We start from the raw sequence: 15961 nt of genomic DNA on the forward strand, positions 1-15961 counted from the left end.
TGGAGCCCATGCCGGAGCTTCCACTGGGGGCAACTGGGGAGTTGACTGCTCATCAGGCCTGGAGGGGACTTGACTGCTCTTGACTCAGGAACTGGAAAGGGGCCTTCCCAGGCAGGCACCAGAGCACTGGGTTATTTGATAAGGGAATATAACGAGTTAATTTTGAGTAAATAGAAAGATGGGAGCTAAGCAAATAGAGGCAGTTAGCATTTCCTGGTAGCTACCCTCCCTGCCTGGGAAGCCGAGGCTCAGCTCAGCCCTGTGGCTGCCCTTGCCTAACCCTCTCTCTGTCCTGCCCTCCACCTAGGAGGTTTCAGCCTCCATTTCCATGCACCTTACTAGCCTTTTATCCTCATCAGGAATGTTTGAGACCTTGGCCTCTAATAAAACTGGGGAGAGCGGGTGCTGCAGAACAGCCAGTGCCTTATTGCTTTCACCTCTACCTGCTATTGGTGAGGCTGCCCTAGGGCCTCTGGCTGGTAATGAGCTCCCTAGTGTGGGAGAGGTCACTGCTATTGGAAAGAAGCGGAGACTACCTTGGCCTTCTCAACTTCCAACTCGGGGGCTGATAAGGTAGAGCTGAGCTTAGTAGCAAGCTCACTCAAAGTCTCAGCTAGTGCTAGGAAAGGTGGGCCTACTGCCAGGGGAGGGAGAGCCAGGAAGTCGCCTCCTGAGGAAATCTGTCCATCTGACACTGCTGCCCATAACAGCAACATGCTCCCCAGCTGCAGTGCCCAGGGTGCCTCAGCACTGAGGTTCCGGAGGGCCCCATCCATGGTGGTACAGCTCTCTGGTTTCACAGCAGCCCACCTGCCACAGCTAGTTAGAGCATTTCTTTCTTCTGGATGCACCCCCATACCCCGAGGCATAGGAGAAATCATACCTGTGGGCTGTTCAGGGAAGAGTAGTGAACCACAGGTCAGGGGAGCTGGGCTTTAGTCCCCCTGCCACGAATTAGCTGCAAGACCTTGAGCTTTCATGTGTAAGATGAAGGGGCTCCACTAGACAATCTGTCCTGTCAGCCATGAAAACTAAGGGTTCCAACTGGAAAATCCATCACCACCCATCACCCTTGAGATGCTCCCAAGGCCTAACTGGTGTCCATGTGTGGCTCCACGAATCTAGCAATTGCACTTTGGAGTCCAAGCGTCTCAGGCCTTCAGTTTCCCCGCTCCTAAATGGTCTGCTTCTCTCCAGGGCTCACCCTGCCCCGCTTCTTCCTAAACAGGCAACGAGTGGCGTCAATGCCTCCAAGTCCACCCAGGGAATCAAGACTGAGAAAGCAAAAACGATGCTTCCCCGTCTCTTAGAGAACACTCCGCATCTCTTAATCATTAAGCAGCTTGTCGGAAACTCTCATCATCAGCAGAGAAGCATCTGCTATACTTTCAGGAAAGTCACAGGAGACCTAAAAAGGAGTTTGGGAGTACTGGGCAGGAAGTGCTGTTAAATTACTCTGGGGCAGAAAGGATTGGAAGAGAGATGGGGTGGAAGCCAATTTGGCTCCAATGAGTACAGAAACATCCAGTGAGCAAGCCCTCTGTGTAGGCCTGAGGCTCAGTTTTGGGAGTTCAGAGATGAGTCAGAGGTGAAGGCCAGACACTGGGAGCCAGTCCATCTCCCCTAGAATCTGCTACCACAGATGCTGACCTCTTCTTCCTCCTAGCACAGGCTGCAACCAGATCTTTCGCATTAACTGGGAGATTCTATGAGGATGCTTCTGTTCCTCACCAGATTGTAGGCCCTTTGAAGGTAGGGAGAGGGATCTGGTTTTAGACATCATTTTACCTCTCATGTCTAGCCCAGTGCTTGATGCATAGTAAGTATGAATACAAATATGGATCTGGAGTCAGGGGTCCTGGGTCTGAGTTCCAGTTCTGACTTTTATACATAGTATGACTTACTTAACCTTTCATTGTCTGGTTTTCCCAACTGTTAAAATGGGACCAGGTTAGGTCCTGCCTTTTAGGGTTCTTGAAAAATTAAATGAAGTAGTTTCTGCAGCATGTCTGGCAGTGTCTAGTATAGAGGAAGTGTTCAGTCTGTAGTAGCTGCTCTTATAATTATTACTACTGTTGATAAATCACATGGTCTTGGGGCAGGGACAGGGGAGAGAAAGGCATGTAAGTAAGTGGTACTGTTTGGTTCGATCAGCGCAATAACAGTTATGGCCCAGACACAGGAGAGGAGGGAATGACAACTCTCCTGGGGGTCTCAGGTTGAGCTTCCCAGGAGGGCTATTTCACAGGATCTAGAGAGGTGAGTGAAAGGCGTTTGCTAACAGAAGAAAACTGAGCAGGGTGTTCCAGTTAGAGGATCAGAGGTGCATAAAGACAGCGGGTGTGGTGTGCCCCGGGGGTGGTCCATATGATTAGAGGGTGTGGTGGGGATGGGACTGGGGCCCAGGGCAGCCCAGGTGAAGCTGGGAACAAGTGTGTGCCTGGTGGGCCACACTTAGGTGCTTGCTCTTGATCCTGCAGGTGATGGACAAAGTGTTTTTACACCTGCCCTACACTTCCTACTCTGTCCACTGTCACTTTCCACCCACACACCCACACCAGTGACCGAGTTAGCAGGTGTTATTCATTCCCTATGCACCTACTGTTTGTGAAAATCTGGAGAGATAGGTCAAATGCCAGCCTTCTTGGAGCTCGGACTCTAGGAAAACGAGACAAAAATAAACTAAGCAAGGTCGCATCTGAGGGGAAAGGGAGCGAGGGAACCAGAGACATGACAGAGGTAACCGGTGAGGCGAAAGCCACTGGAGACAGTGCGGTTTTGAAGAATTGAAAGCGGACAGAGAGTGTTTCATTGAGAAGCCAGCAGGGAGGACCATCAGCCCAGCCCAAAGGAAGGAGCGGTGGCTTGGTCCCAGCTGAAGCAAGGAAAGGGGCACAGGGTGAGAGGAGCAGACAGGGGAGAGGACATCTTTGGATTTCAGTCCCTGCAAAAAGCAGAGCCCTTGGAGGAGAGGAAACAGTTTGACAGGCACGAGCAGCAGAGATGACAGGAAAGAGTGGGTGTGAGAACTGTGCCGGAGTCCCCGCCTCCTGCAGCCCCACATCTAGTCACTTCCGGATGAGGCCTACGCCCTCTTCTAAAAGTCCTGGACTCTGAGGCCCTCTCCTCCTCTCCCCTTCCCCCCCACCCTCCGCACCCCCTTATCTCTGACCTGCAAAGTCTCTTGACTTTGGCCGCTTTTCAACTCCTTTCTGCTGGTTCCCTCCAATCCACCCTCTTTCGTTGTAACCCGCGGGGTGCTCTTCTACTCAGAATTCTGTTTCACATTTGTTGTGTGGTTGGACAACCTCTTCCTCAAATGAAACATTATCCGAAAGCCCAAACAGATACAACAAATGAAAAGTGGCTCGGAGACAGAGCCCCTGACATCCTATGTTTCACCCTTGAGCTACTTCCTTGGAGTTTCTAGGGGTCAACTTGAAAATCACATTTACAAAGCCAATAGCATTCAAGTTTCTTCATAAGCTGGGCTCTGTTTTTCTTGGAGCGTCAGCATCCACCATTGTGCTCCAGATCCCCTAGACCTCCCCATGGTAACCACTAACACTGAGTGTTCACCGCGTGCCATCCTGTCCTAAGTGCTTTATGCATACTGAGCCATATAACTTCACAAGAGCTGAGGGAGACAGTGCCATCAGCATCCCCACTTTTTACATGGAGCACTGAAGTTTCTTTTTTCTTTTTTCTGAGACAGGGTCTCACTATGTAGTTGACACTGACCTGGAACTCACTATGTAGCCCAGGCTGGTCTCAAACTCACAGTGATCATCCTGCCTCAGCCTCCCGAGTGCTGGGATTACAGGCATGCACCACCATGCCCAGCTTGAAGTTTCTACCTATGGTTATGCATTTGGCCCAAGGATCCACTACCCTTATGTGGCAGAAGTGAGATGTGAACCCAGGCTTGGGAGCTCCGACTTTCCGCTGCGACACCCTCCTGCCATCATAACCCCCTCCGCAAGCCCCCCAAGAACTTTCCCACCTCCGTGCCTTCACTTCATTCTTCCCACTGCCTGAAAACCCCTCTGGCTGTCCTGAACATCACTGACCTTTCCAGGCCACCTGTCCCATCACCTCCTCTTGGGTCACCTCTCTGACTCCCTGGTCTGATTTGGGAGTGTGCTCCCATTGCCCAGGGTTGTAAAGGCCAAGAAACAAGCGTCACAAATTCCCCGATGCAAAAAGCAGCACCTATGTGGGACTAAATCAGTGGGATTCGGTGTCCTACTGGATGAGGAGGCTGTGGCAGAAGGGAACAGACATGCTGTGCCCGCCCTGTGCCTCACGGGTGGGTGGCCCTTCCCTGGAGTCCTGCTAGGGTACCCCTGCTGTGAGCACAGCCTGGGTGACAAGGGTGCCTCCTCAGGCCCGAATTCCAGGGCTCCCGCAGGAATGCTGGGGGTGGCCGAGGTGGAAGGGTGGATGTCTGTTGTGACACTTGTTCTGAGCTTCCAGCTGGGTGCTGGGGCAGTTTCTATTTGTTCTGAGTTCCATGCCTGCTTTTTTCTCAAGTGCTTCTCTTCCCCAAAGGCCCTGCAACCTTATGAATAAATGATCAACAAGAACTGAGGAGCCTTAAATGAACTCAGTACCCTCCAGCTTCAGGCTGGGGTGTGACACCAAGAGCTTGGAACCAGCTATGGAGAACCAACCAGTTCTGGGGTGCAGAGTTATGAGGAGCGGAGACCCTCCAGGCTGGGCTTGATCCTGAGGAGCCCTTTGAGAGAATCAAGCACATCAGGAGGCGGCTGTTTCTGTATCTGAACATCTTCAGAGACACAGATGTTTAGGATACTTCCTCAGCCTCTCCACAAACTTGTCCTTGAAAAGAGGTTTTGTGTTTCACATGCACCATTACTTTTGGGTGAATATCTGTGAGTCAGAATCACATTGGGAGGCGCAGCTCTGTTCCTAATGACGTTTAAGGAGGTGGGTGGAGATGGAGAGGGGCTACAAGGGGGTGGAAAGGAGCTGAAGAGGAATGGAGTTAGTCGAAGCTCTAGAGGACAGGAAGGTGATGCCTGGTTAAGCAAGAAAGTGCCTTATGGGCTGCTTGCTGGTGAGGGGGCAGGACCGAGGACCTCACCTCAGATCTGCCTCTGCCACTGGTCTTTACTAATGACAGGCGGGGTGCTAGGGAGGAGTAAACGGTACATTAATGACATTAATGATGAGAATCTGTCTTCATTTCTTGCCGAAAGTTGTCCTGCCGGGAGCTTGTCAGATAGCTGTCAGTTTCCTCCCCGGAAGATGGCAGGCATCTCAGCAGTGAATGACTTCTCTCTGCCTCTCACCAGGCTGTGGCAGCAGGGCCCCTCCATGGGAGGGAGATGCCCTGGTCCCGGTGGGGTGGTTCCTTGGAGCAGCTGCAGGATATTTCTGCAGACAGGTGCTTGGGGGTTGGTCTTTGGTCTCAGCCAGAGGCAGGCACTTGGCCATGGATCTAGTTTCACTGTCTCTTTAGGTACAGGCACTCTGAAGATTTATATTTTTATATAAATCCTGTGCCCCACGCTCCAGAACCTCTTGGTCTTGCCAAACTTCTTTTGATCTTCTCACCTCTCTGGCTGCTCCTGTCCACTCTCCTCCGCCAGCCCCTCCTTGAGTCCCTGACACCCACCCAGCACAGTCTGTCAGGTCTCAGGCCTGGGTCCTCTTCTCTCCCTGCCCATGCTCAGCGAGTGCCCATCTCCACGCTAGTGGCTCCCAGATTTCTGGGTTCTCCGCAGACTTCCCTTCTAGGCTTCAGACACATATCCAACACGTTATCATGCAGCTATCTCACAGAAACCAAAACCTTCTGAGAAGCTCAATGGTGGCCTTTTCAACTTCCATTTACATTCTCCTTTCAATTTCCCCAGCTCAGTAAAATTGTCCTTGTATCGCCCAGTTTCTCAAACCAGAAATAAAACATCATCGGAGGCCTCCGCCTACCTCTCTCTGCGTTGAGTTCATCACCAAGCCCTGCCAATCCTATCCGCAATTTCCATCTCAGGGCCCCACCTCTACCCATCACCCTTGCCACATGGAACACAATTCATACCTCCCTGCCTGCAGCAGCCACCTCCTAACTGACCTCCCACTTCCCTCTGTCCTGCCCCCTTCACCACACAGCGGCCAGAGCACTCTGTCCAAGATGTAAAAAGGATTACATCACTCCTCTGCCTAAAATTCTCCAGTGGTCTCCCCTCAGAGTAGGAATAAAACCTCAAGCCCTTGCAACAACCTATAGTGCCTTTCCTGCTGGATTGATGCTAACTTTCCAGCCTCACCCCAGGCCAAGCCTTTCCTTATTATGCTTAGCCTCAAACTCCATCAGCTGCATAAATGCCCTCTAGGGTCTCCCTGCCTCTGGGCCTTTACACACTCTGGTTCCCTGGTTGATCCTTCTTTCCTCAGCTCTGCATAGGGCAGATGCCCTCAGCCCAGTCCCCTGCCCCTACTCCAGATCCTATTTTCCCAGAGGACAGGGACTCGGTCTGTTTTGTCAGGCACTAAGTGCCTCGCTTGCCCTATCCTAGTCCCCGACTCATTATACTCAACCCTGTGTTCCCAGTACCGAGCACAGGGCCTGCCACACAACATGCTGACACATACTTGTGGACCCGTGAGCAGCTCAGCTTTGTGGGGTTCATCTGGTTAAGAAGGAGGTGAAGAGAGCTAGTGATGGGAGTAGACACTTGCTTAACCTGGTTTTGGTCTCCCCAGGAGCACCTTTGTCTAGTTGGAAGGACCAACAGACCATGTACACTCTGACCAGGAATTTGGGCTTCTTTTATTTTGGTGATCAAAGCCAAAGTCAAGAGAAAATGGGACTAACAGTTGTGGCACAGCTACTAGTTTGCAGAGACCTTGATGTATGTTGAATTCATTTTACTCATACAACATCCCTTGGAGGAACCCCTGGTTACTGCCACCTTATACTGAAATTCGTGACAGATGAATAAGTTTCCTAAAGTCTCAGAGTATCAAGTTTGGACTTGATCACAGGTATGTCAGCTCTGAAGGCCTGGCTTTTCTCCACTGTCCCACCCAGCCTCCTCTGGAATTGTCCGTGCTTCACCCCTCTGCACCCTACCTCTGCCCTGGTTATTAAGGATCAGGAGTGCTGAGGACCTGCCGAAGTGTTCAAGGTGAAATTTTCTGGTGTTTTGGATTGAGAAGCACTAAAGAAGAACCTCTAGGTTTCATATTCTCTGCCCCCCCTTCTCCCTGCCCCACCTGCATCCTTTTAAAGAGACAACACATGGTGTCACCCTGCGTTGTAGATTGCTAGAGTATCCATCTCCTGCTCACTTGTCATTCCATAAAAAACTCCTGGTATATCCTCATCTCACTAAGTGCCAAACTGGAGAGGTGGGAAGGGGAGGAAGCTCTTTTCCCCACACAGCAGCTCAGTAGAAGGGTGTTATAGCTCTCTACACAGATCTTTCCACCTGAGCTGCCTGGGGTGCAGCCACCGGCCTCCTAACTGACCTCCCGCTTCTCTTTCCTCCACAAGGCAGAAACCTCTACATGAAGATGTTCTGAGCAAGTTAAGTGTTTCCCTCCTTCTCCCGCAGAGCTGGCGTTTTTTTTTTTTTTTTTTTTTTTTTTTTTTTGCTTCATTAGGTTATAGGGAGGGGGAAGACGTGGTCTGCAGTCCCTGCAGCCTCCTTGGGAGATCTGAGGGTGCCAAATCTCAGGATTCATTCCCTTAGTGTGGGATCTTTAAGGACTACAGTAAAGCAATTCTGGTCACTTGTCATGAGGCAGCGACAAGCCAGTAGTGACTGGTCACCTTATCCAGTCCCAGCGTCCACCAAGGACCACGCTACACAACTGTTGCTTCTGAAAAACTCTCACTCTCCCCAATCTTCTACCCTGGGGCTCAGGACCTCCTTTCTTTGGTGTCTAACCCAATGCCTCCCAGGCTTTTATTCACTCTCCTCTTAGTAGTTCCCACCCATTGTTCTACCGTCTCTTGGGCATTAGACCTCTGAGGCCTACATTGGTTTTCACTCAACCTTCTTGAAAAAAATCTCACATTTCCTCAACCTTCTAACATTTTCAGGAATTTGAATGGACTTCATCTAAACTCTCCATTAACCACCAACAATGAATGCCTGGCTTGGGGTCTGGTGGGCAGCTGGGGTCTTGATCTTCCATCCAACTAGAGGGGAGGGATCATGAGTCTGCCACAAGGGAGTTAGTACAAACAGAACCGGTAAGGCAGGCATGGAGCTTGGGGTTCCGATTCCTTCTCTAGTACTTTCCAGCCAGGTGACTCTGTAAGTCACACAGTATTGTCATGCATGAGGTGGCTCCCTCCTGGGCAGGTGCTGGAAGTCCCTGGTTTGGAGACATAATAGGGAGCCACAGAGAGGGCATAGCCCACTGTTAATAGATAAATCGAGATTCATACACAGCAAGCATACAATCTGCAGACCTCTCGTTCTCCTGCCATGCTGGTGCAGGCAGCCCCTGCATGCACTCTGAGTGCTGTCTCATCTGCCTGCCTGGTGGTTGAGGGGCCAGAGATGCCCTGAATCAGATAGGGGAGGAGGAAGGGGCAACTACATTGGAGGTGTCCCTACACGGAGGGCAGGAATGAGGACATCTTCTGGCCTGCCTTTCAGGAGCCCAGGGAAGCTGTGCTGATTTATCGGCGCCTCTTTCTTTCTCCCAGCCCTGGGCTTCTCTGTCTATCATCCCATCACCAAGTGGGATTAGGGAGGGCTTATGTGGGCCTTTTCAGGCTCCAGGTTCTAGCTCAGGTATGCCAGGAACAGAGGCACAGGGAAACAGTAGGCCAGGAGGCCTGAGTTCAAATCTGAGCTCTTCTGCTAACCAGCAGAATGATGCAGGGCAAGTCGCTGTTCCTCCCTGAGCTGCAGTTTCCTCAGCTGTAAAAGGAAAGCATTGTACCAGGTGACTTCCCCTCCCCATAGAACGGGGTCAACTGTGAGGACAGGTGGATGTATGTGCTTGAAAGCCCTGTGTGGTGCACAGACATTTCACCCATTTCAGGCCCTTCCGTGCCGTGCTCAGCTGTGGAGCAGTGTCTGGCAGCTGATGGGTTGGCTGTGGCCATCCCTGCGCTGCATTCTGATGATGGGGTGGCAAGTGGCATGGGAGAGGAGGACAAGGGAGGAGGGAGCATGGCTCCAGGGTCCCAAAGGCACACGAGGAGGTCCCAAGCCCCTTGTTGGGTGGTTGCTCTGAACCGGGCCCCAGGCTTCCCCTTCCCCCTCTGCTTGCCCGGGAGGACGATGATGAAACACAAAATTAGCTCCATTATTGTAACTCCTCTAAAAATTATAGGCTGCATGTTCTTCCAGAGCCAGCTAATGTCTCCCACTGGTGAGCAGGTGACACTAATGGTTATTTCCTCGCTTCCAGGCATCGAATGCAGAGAGGCAGAGTGGAGAGAGGGTGAGGCTCAGGCTAGGAGGCAGCCCTGGGGGTGGAGAGGAGAAGAGAGGGCCCTAAGTGGATCTTCTGAGGCTCCACCTGCCCCACAGCAGAGCCACAGCCTCCAAGGTGCCTGCCCGAGTTTCTGGGTAGTTTTTATATCCTTCTTTCCCTGGAGTAGAGGAGCTGCCTCTTTGCCCTGAAGAGGCCTGGAGAAGCTACTGGCTCAGGAGGAAGTCACAGGGCATCAAGGCTGGTTGGCTGTGCAGACCACACCCGAGACCCCCAGGCTGGCTGTCCCTTGGGTTCCCCCTATCACAGCTGAGGGCCTGCTGTTCCCTGATGCTCCCTGAAGGTTGGGCTCCTATTCCAAGTCCTTCCCAGCTTTCCCTGCCCTCCCACACAACACCAGCCTCTCCTCTCACCTCTTCTTGCCTGTCCCTCCTCTCACACAAGGCATAGCCATTTCCTGTCATCATCAGCTGAGGCAGCTCTTCCTTGAGGAAGCAGGGCCCAAAACGAGGGTGGAAATAGCCCTTTCCCAACAGACAGGCTACTTCCTGCCAGGCTCCACGACAGGGAATCACAGTGCCCCTGACCTGAGATGGCTCCCGCAGACCAGGGAGCTCTGCCATCCACAACACCCCATGGTCCTGCCAAGTACATGGCTCTAGCAGGTCTGTTAGACCCCATGGCTCTAGCAGGTCTGTTACCACCACTCCCTTCCTGGATGAAAGCTGGGGAACTGGGTCTGCCTAACAAGCCCTGATGAATTTCCCTGGGGCCCTTGCTGCGGTTCATAGCAAAGACGTTGCTGTGGCCCACAGGCAGTGTCAGAGCTCAAGGTTCCCCTGAGGTCACACAGATCTCCGCCTAGTTTATAGGTCAAAAAAAGGCTTCGAAGGGACACATGGCACCGATGAAGCTAGAAGTTTTCCAGCTCCTGGATCACACTCAGAAATCTCCATCTCTGTTGTGCATATATTGAGTACTTACCAGACACGAGGTCAAAGTTCAGCACTACAGGGGAACAAAGAAACAAGCCTGATGGGTGGCAGTGGAAAGTTAAACGTCCTGGATTCCAAGGACTGCCCAGCTCAAACACAATAAAGGAGACAATGAGGAAAAGCTCCAGAGATGCTCCTCACAGCCAGCATTCACTGGGCCCTTGTGTGTGGGCACTGGGCTGAAAGTACTGTGTGGATTTTCTCTATTAGTCCTTATGACAGCTTCACAGAGTAAGGATTATTCTTGCCTGAATTTTCCGGAGGGGGAAAGAAGCACAGAGATACTAAGTTAATCAGTCTACTTAGCTAAGAAGAGAGACGGTGCTCCTTTTAGGCAGCCAGAGCCCAGCACCTCCCACCCCTGCTATCAGTAGGAGACCAGCCTGGCTTTCTGAAAGGTCCCTGTCACTTAGGATCATTTTCATCACACACATTACCCAGTGTTTCGGTTTCCCCGGTGCTTCTGGACCTCTAAATCATATGTGACACAGTTAACTTGCTTTTTGTTTTTAAATCTCTTTAAAAGAATCTCATTTATTTGTCACAACAAATTGGTGAGCTAGGTTTTATGGATACGCCCACTTTATGGATGAAGAAACCAAGGCCTAGAGGTGTTAATACAGTTCCAGAATTCGAAGAGCAGAGTGCCATGATGTTGTCTATCAAACCACACTTTTTCTCTGTGTGGCCCTTGGTTGAAGTTCCCCTCCTGTCCTAGGGTCAGGAATAGCTTTGTTTTTCCTAAGCATCTGGTTTGTTTTTTGCCTAGCGGACTTTGAATTCTGTGACCATGTTTCCCTACCAGTCAGCTCAAATGCAAGGCCTCCCTGTGCGGTTAGGGTGAGACTTCAACGCGATTGACTTTGGGACGGACTTTGGGGATTGGTGGAGTACACTTGTGGTTGTGTCTGGGCAGATCTGGAGGCTTGGCCTTGGCGGTCCGGCCCTGCTCCCTCTAGCCTCTGCTCTAGCGCTCTTCCCTCACCAGTTTGCCAAGGCCCTGAACCAACTGCCTTTGCTCCACCACACCCTTCCACGGACACATGTTCGCCTTGCAGCCACCTAGGCATGGACTGAAACTTTGAGCAAATCGAAGCTCTCTCTTCTTTCCAGTTGGGGGTGTTGGGTATTGTGTCTCAGTAATGAGAAAGCTGACTAATAAATTAGCATCTGGCAGTGTTTGGATAGCAGGGCAGGTGTATAGTCTGAGGGCCTCAGGACTCCATTTTACGTGCTTTTTTTTATCCTTTTGCTGCTTCTGTGTACAGTTTCAAACTTTTAAAAAATCTTGTTCTATGTATTGGGAGCTCACTCAAAGGTGACTGCAAAATAAATGACACTTATTACTTGCTACACAACCTCAGGCAACTCAGTCTTTCTTACCTTACTTTTGTCTCTCTGCAAGATTAGGATGATTTCTCCTACAAAAGCTTACTGAAGATTAAATGAGATGTATATAAGAGGCCCTGTGCTATGTAAAGTTAAGGTGGACTTACTAATAACACCAACCAGCCAAATGATGGGACACATGATGACTCTAGGGTTACTATGGCCAGCAGAGGAAGGTTGGTAGTTCCCTGTGAGGCTGCCTGGCTGTCCAGAGTCTACTAGGATGTTGTACCTGCATCACAAGGGGAGAGGAGACCAACGGCACCTCCGATGCCACAAGGAGCCCAGGCATTCACCAATGACAGCTGAGCTCTAGCTGTGGCCTGCGTGAGGAGGCTGACCTGGGCCTCCCAGATCTGTGAGATCCACCATGCTGACCGAGCCAGCACACTTTTCAATCTCTTTCCTCCTCTTCTCCACACGACATGCTCCCCTTCTTTCGAGCATTCTTCCAGAGTCACTTCATCTTGTAAAATCCCATGCCTAATCTAGCCAGTGTACCAGTCCTTTCTCACAGTCTAGGACACATTCTTGCCCTGCTGGCACCTGGCTTCCACATGACTTTAGGGAGTGTTTCCTGAGGAGGAACATTCCCCTAACTCTATCTGGAGACTATTTACCAGGGAAGCTCTGGCTGACTCTGCTTCCTCCTGCACTCAACAGGAAAAGAGAATCACAGCACAGTCCCACACTGCCCGTCTCAAGTCTCAGCCAGAGCCCTGGGAGCCCCCTGCGAGCAACAGAACGAGTTTGGATTTTGTCGCAACACTAATCGTGGTACTCTCCAGAGAATGGATTTAGAGTTGAGTGGCTCCTTCCCTTTCTCTCTTCACCCCCTTCTCTTCCTCTGTCTCTCTCTCCTCCCCTCTCCCTCTCTCCCTCTGTAGCTTTCCAAAATGCCTAAAACAAGAATAAAATAGTTTACCTTGAGGCAAAGAAGGGTAAAATATATTAGAGTTATGCAAAATTTAAAGAAACTGGTCTCAGTTTTGGCTGTCTGCCCTCCCACTTTAAAACCAAGTGATCCAGGGAATTCACATAGTTCTATAAAATGGAAATACTTATTTCTTACACAATTCAGAAGATTAACTGAGATAATGTACTCGGAAAGTTCTTCACAAACACATTTGGTACTATCGTTGTTAGATTCGGGAGTAATAAACTATGGAGAGACCCTTGGAAGGTCCGTTATCTCACTGAAATTTTCTTGGGTCTTAATCACACTCTGTCATAGATGATATTTTCCACATTTGACTAATGAGGAAACAGAACGGTAATGTGATTTGTTTGAGGCCACATGGCAGGGACTGTCTCCAAATCCTGCTTACTTGCAGGTTTTGGGAGGGCTGGTACTGAGTCTGCCCTCAGATCCAAACCCCCACAGACCTCGTGAATCCTCACTGATGGCCCAGCTGATTGTGTGGCCTTGAACAGTTCTACCCCTTATCAGTGTCTCAGCTTCCCTGTGGATAAAAACGAAGAGATAATCTTTATCCTCCCTTTCCAGCATGTGACACAACAACCCAAAGTGGACACAGTCTCAGAGTGGCTACAGTCTCGGGAGTAGAGCCACCTTCACAGGTATTTTTAGGCACATAATCTTTAGGGTACAAGGTCTCCTTGGAATCCTCTTCCAAATGTACTCTCTAATGAGAACCCAAAGGTGTCCCTTCCTGGGATGGCTGGAGTCCTCTGGAGGGAGGGAGGAGTAGGAAAGTCAGGATAAGGGGGAGCAAGGGCTTGCTGCTTCCCCGGGGTGTGAGAGACCCAGTGTGTGCCAGGGCTCGCACTCGCAGGGGGCTCCCAGGGCTCTGGCTGGGACTTGAGACGGGCAGTGGGCGATGGTGTTGATTCTCTTTTCCTATTGAGTGCAGGAGGAAGCAGAGTCAGCCAGAGTTTCCCTGGTAAATATTCTCCAGATAGAGTCAGGGGAATGTTCCTCCTTAGGAAACACTCCCTAAAAAGAGCTGGGTGTCTGCCTACCTTGGGTGGAATTTACTAAAAACCAAAACAAAAAGCCCACCCAGTCACCAGGGCTTAGAATTACAAAGGCGTCCTTCCCCTGGCAGCTTTTTCTCCTGGAACCTACCAAAAGGCCCAGAAACAAGTGAGTTTGGTCCTTGTGATTTCCCCATTAAAGCTGCGTCAGAGCTCGAACTCTCACCCTCAGAACGCCAGCACAGACGTATAGGGCAGCCTGCCGTCTACAGCTCTCCACAACCAGACCTCCCTGTCTCCAGGGCCTCTCAGCGCGTGGAAAGGTGCTGTTTTGTCCCTTTCCTCCTCCGCTTCCATTTCTAGCTACCTTCAGCTGTTGGTCTGATATCTGGATGCTGGGCAGGCTCCTTACAGAGTCACTCTGGCAGGGTCCCCGGGGAGTGACTCATCTGGAGACAGCTTCTGACAAGGTAGGGGAGGCATTTCCAAGGAGATGCCTCAAGTTGCAAAGCCAGCCCTGTCCCCAGCTTCTCAAGAAGGGAAATGCATCTCCTGTCATCACGACACACCACGGGGCTGCTTTCCTCCCTCTTGAAGTTGGACTGCCCCTATTTCACAGTTCAGAGTGCCACTAAGAAAGATGAGTCAACCAAAGACTTGAAGAGAGAGCAGAGGAGCCGCTGGGAAGGAGCTCCAGGCCAGTGTTGTTCCAGGTGGGGGTGGACAACTTCTTCCCCGCCCCTCCACACAGGTGACTTCGCTTATTCAAACAAAACAGGGGTGCGGCAGAGAGGGCGCCAGAGAAGGCTCCCCAGGTGGGAGTTCCTTGTCTGTTCCCATGGTGTTTCCTATTTTTCCCTTTCGGGTTTTCTTTTCCATACTGGCTGCCCCTGCACATATTCTAAAGCTCCAACCCAAGTGTAGACCTCAACCCTCTTTCCCCAGTGTCTTTGAAATAGTTTGAAAAAAGAGCTCCAAATCCTGAGGGTGAACAGAAAGAAATAAGCACAAGCAATGCATTGACAAAGCTATGGGGTCTTCGGCCAGGGAGGGCTGAGACGGAAAGTGGCCTCTCCCTTCCTTTCTCAGGTAAAGGTCCGTACTGACCCCTAAAGAGGGGCACCTCTCTGCGCATGCAGGTGAATGGCCTCACAAGCTCCACAGAATGCCACTGGCTATAGCAACCCTTAGATTACGAGAGAAAGCAAATGTCATTGAAAACCACAGTTGTTTTCTGCGCAAGGCAAAGCATGGTAAAGGTGATGTGATAACAATCTCAGGGTCCCCACCGCTTCTGGAGAGACCATGTACCTTGTTCACCGAGCACCTTGTTGTGCTTGGATAGACAAAGGCGGGGCTTGAACTGAGCCTGCTCTGGGCAATTTAAAGAGGGGCTTCAGTATTTGTTTGGCCTTGAGGTCTGGGATTTGGGAGGCATGTGGAGAAGAGCTCAGGGTGACAGGAATGGCACTCTAAGAGGAGCCTGAGACAGGACTAGGCAGGCTCCCGTGGCATCGGGCAGTGCAGGTGTCACGACAGACCTCCCATCAGGTGCTGCTGCTTGCTTCCTTCGGCCTGGGGTCTGTGAGCTGGGGCCATGTCCTCCCCCACCCCCGGCCCCCCGCACTGGGTCAGCAATGAGGGAAGGGCTTTCAGTGGCTGAGAAGACAGACACCTCGGAACGTGGGAGCTGGAAGGGCTGTGAATACATGCATGTGTTCCCCATCTCAGGAAAAGACAGGAGTCTCGGAAATACTCTCCTTAACACAGTTTAGGGAAGAGACAGAGCCAACTGCCTGTGATTTGACTCATGCTACTTACAAACCCTGTGATGTGGCCTTAAGCGGGTTGCCTGAGTCACTTCGTCTGGAGCCCAGGGATAACACTGCAATCCACACTGCCGGACAAGACTGAAGAAGAGTGAAGCTACAGCTCACATTCGCAGCCCGGCACACCGGAGGCCGGAGCCGCCGTCACTACCCCACATCACCAGCAATCGCAGCTCTGCACACGTGCAGCCATCAGTTCTCTCATCCCCTCCTGATCTCACCTCCACTCCCACCACCCCAGTTCCATCAGACACACAGTGTTACGTCCAGAACATCAACAGGGCTGGACTCTAAAAATGACAGACACAAGGTCTTCACCAGTAATCACCAGTACTTCCTAGGTCACTGAGAAACGGGGCAGTTCCAGCCAGTCCTGGCCAGATG

General features: G+C 51.2%; 1 protein-coding gene across 7 annotated transcripts in view; it reads right to left on the reverse strand.

The window, feature by feature from the left end:
* Positions 1-15961, reverse strand: part of Syt6 (synaptotagmin 6) — a 58173-nt gene that overhangs the window by 17916 nt on the left and 24296 nt on the right. The window lies entirely within an intron of this gene.

This window comes from Fukomys damarensis, unplaced genomic scaffold, assembly GCF_012274545.1.
Source record: "Fukomys damarensis isolate Sample0158 unplaced genomic scaffold, DMR_v1.0_HiC HiC_scaffold_33, whole genome shotgun sequence".
NCBI classification, from domain to species: Eukaryota; Metazoa; Chordata; class Mammalia; order Rodentia; family Bathyergidae; genus Fukomys; species Fukomys damarensis.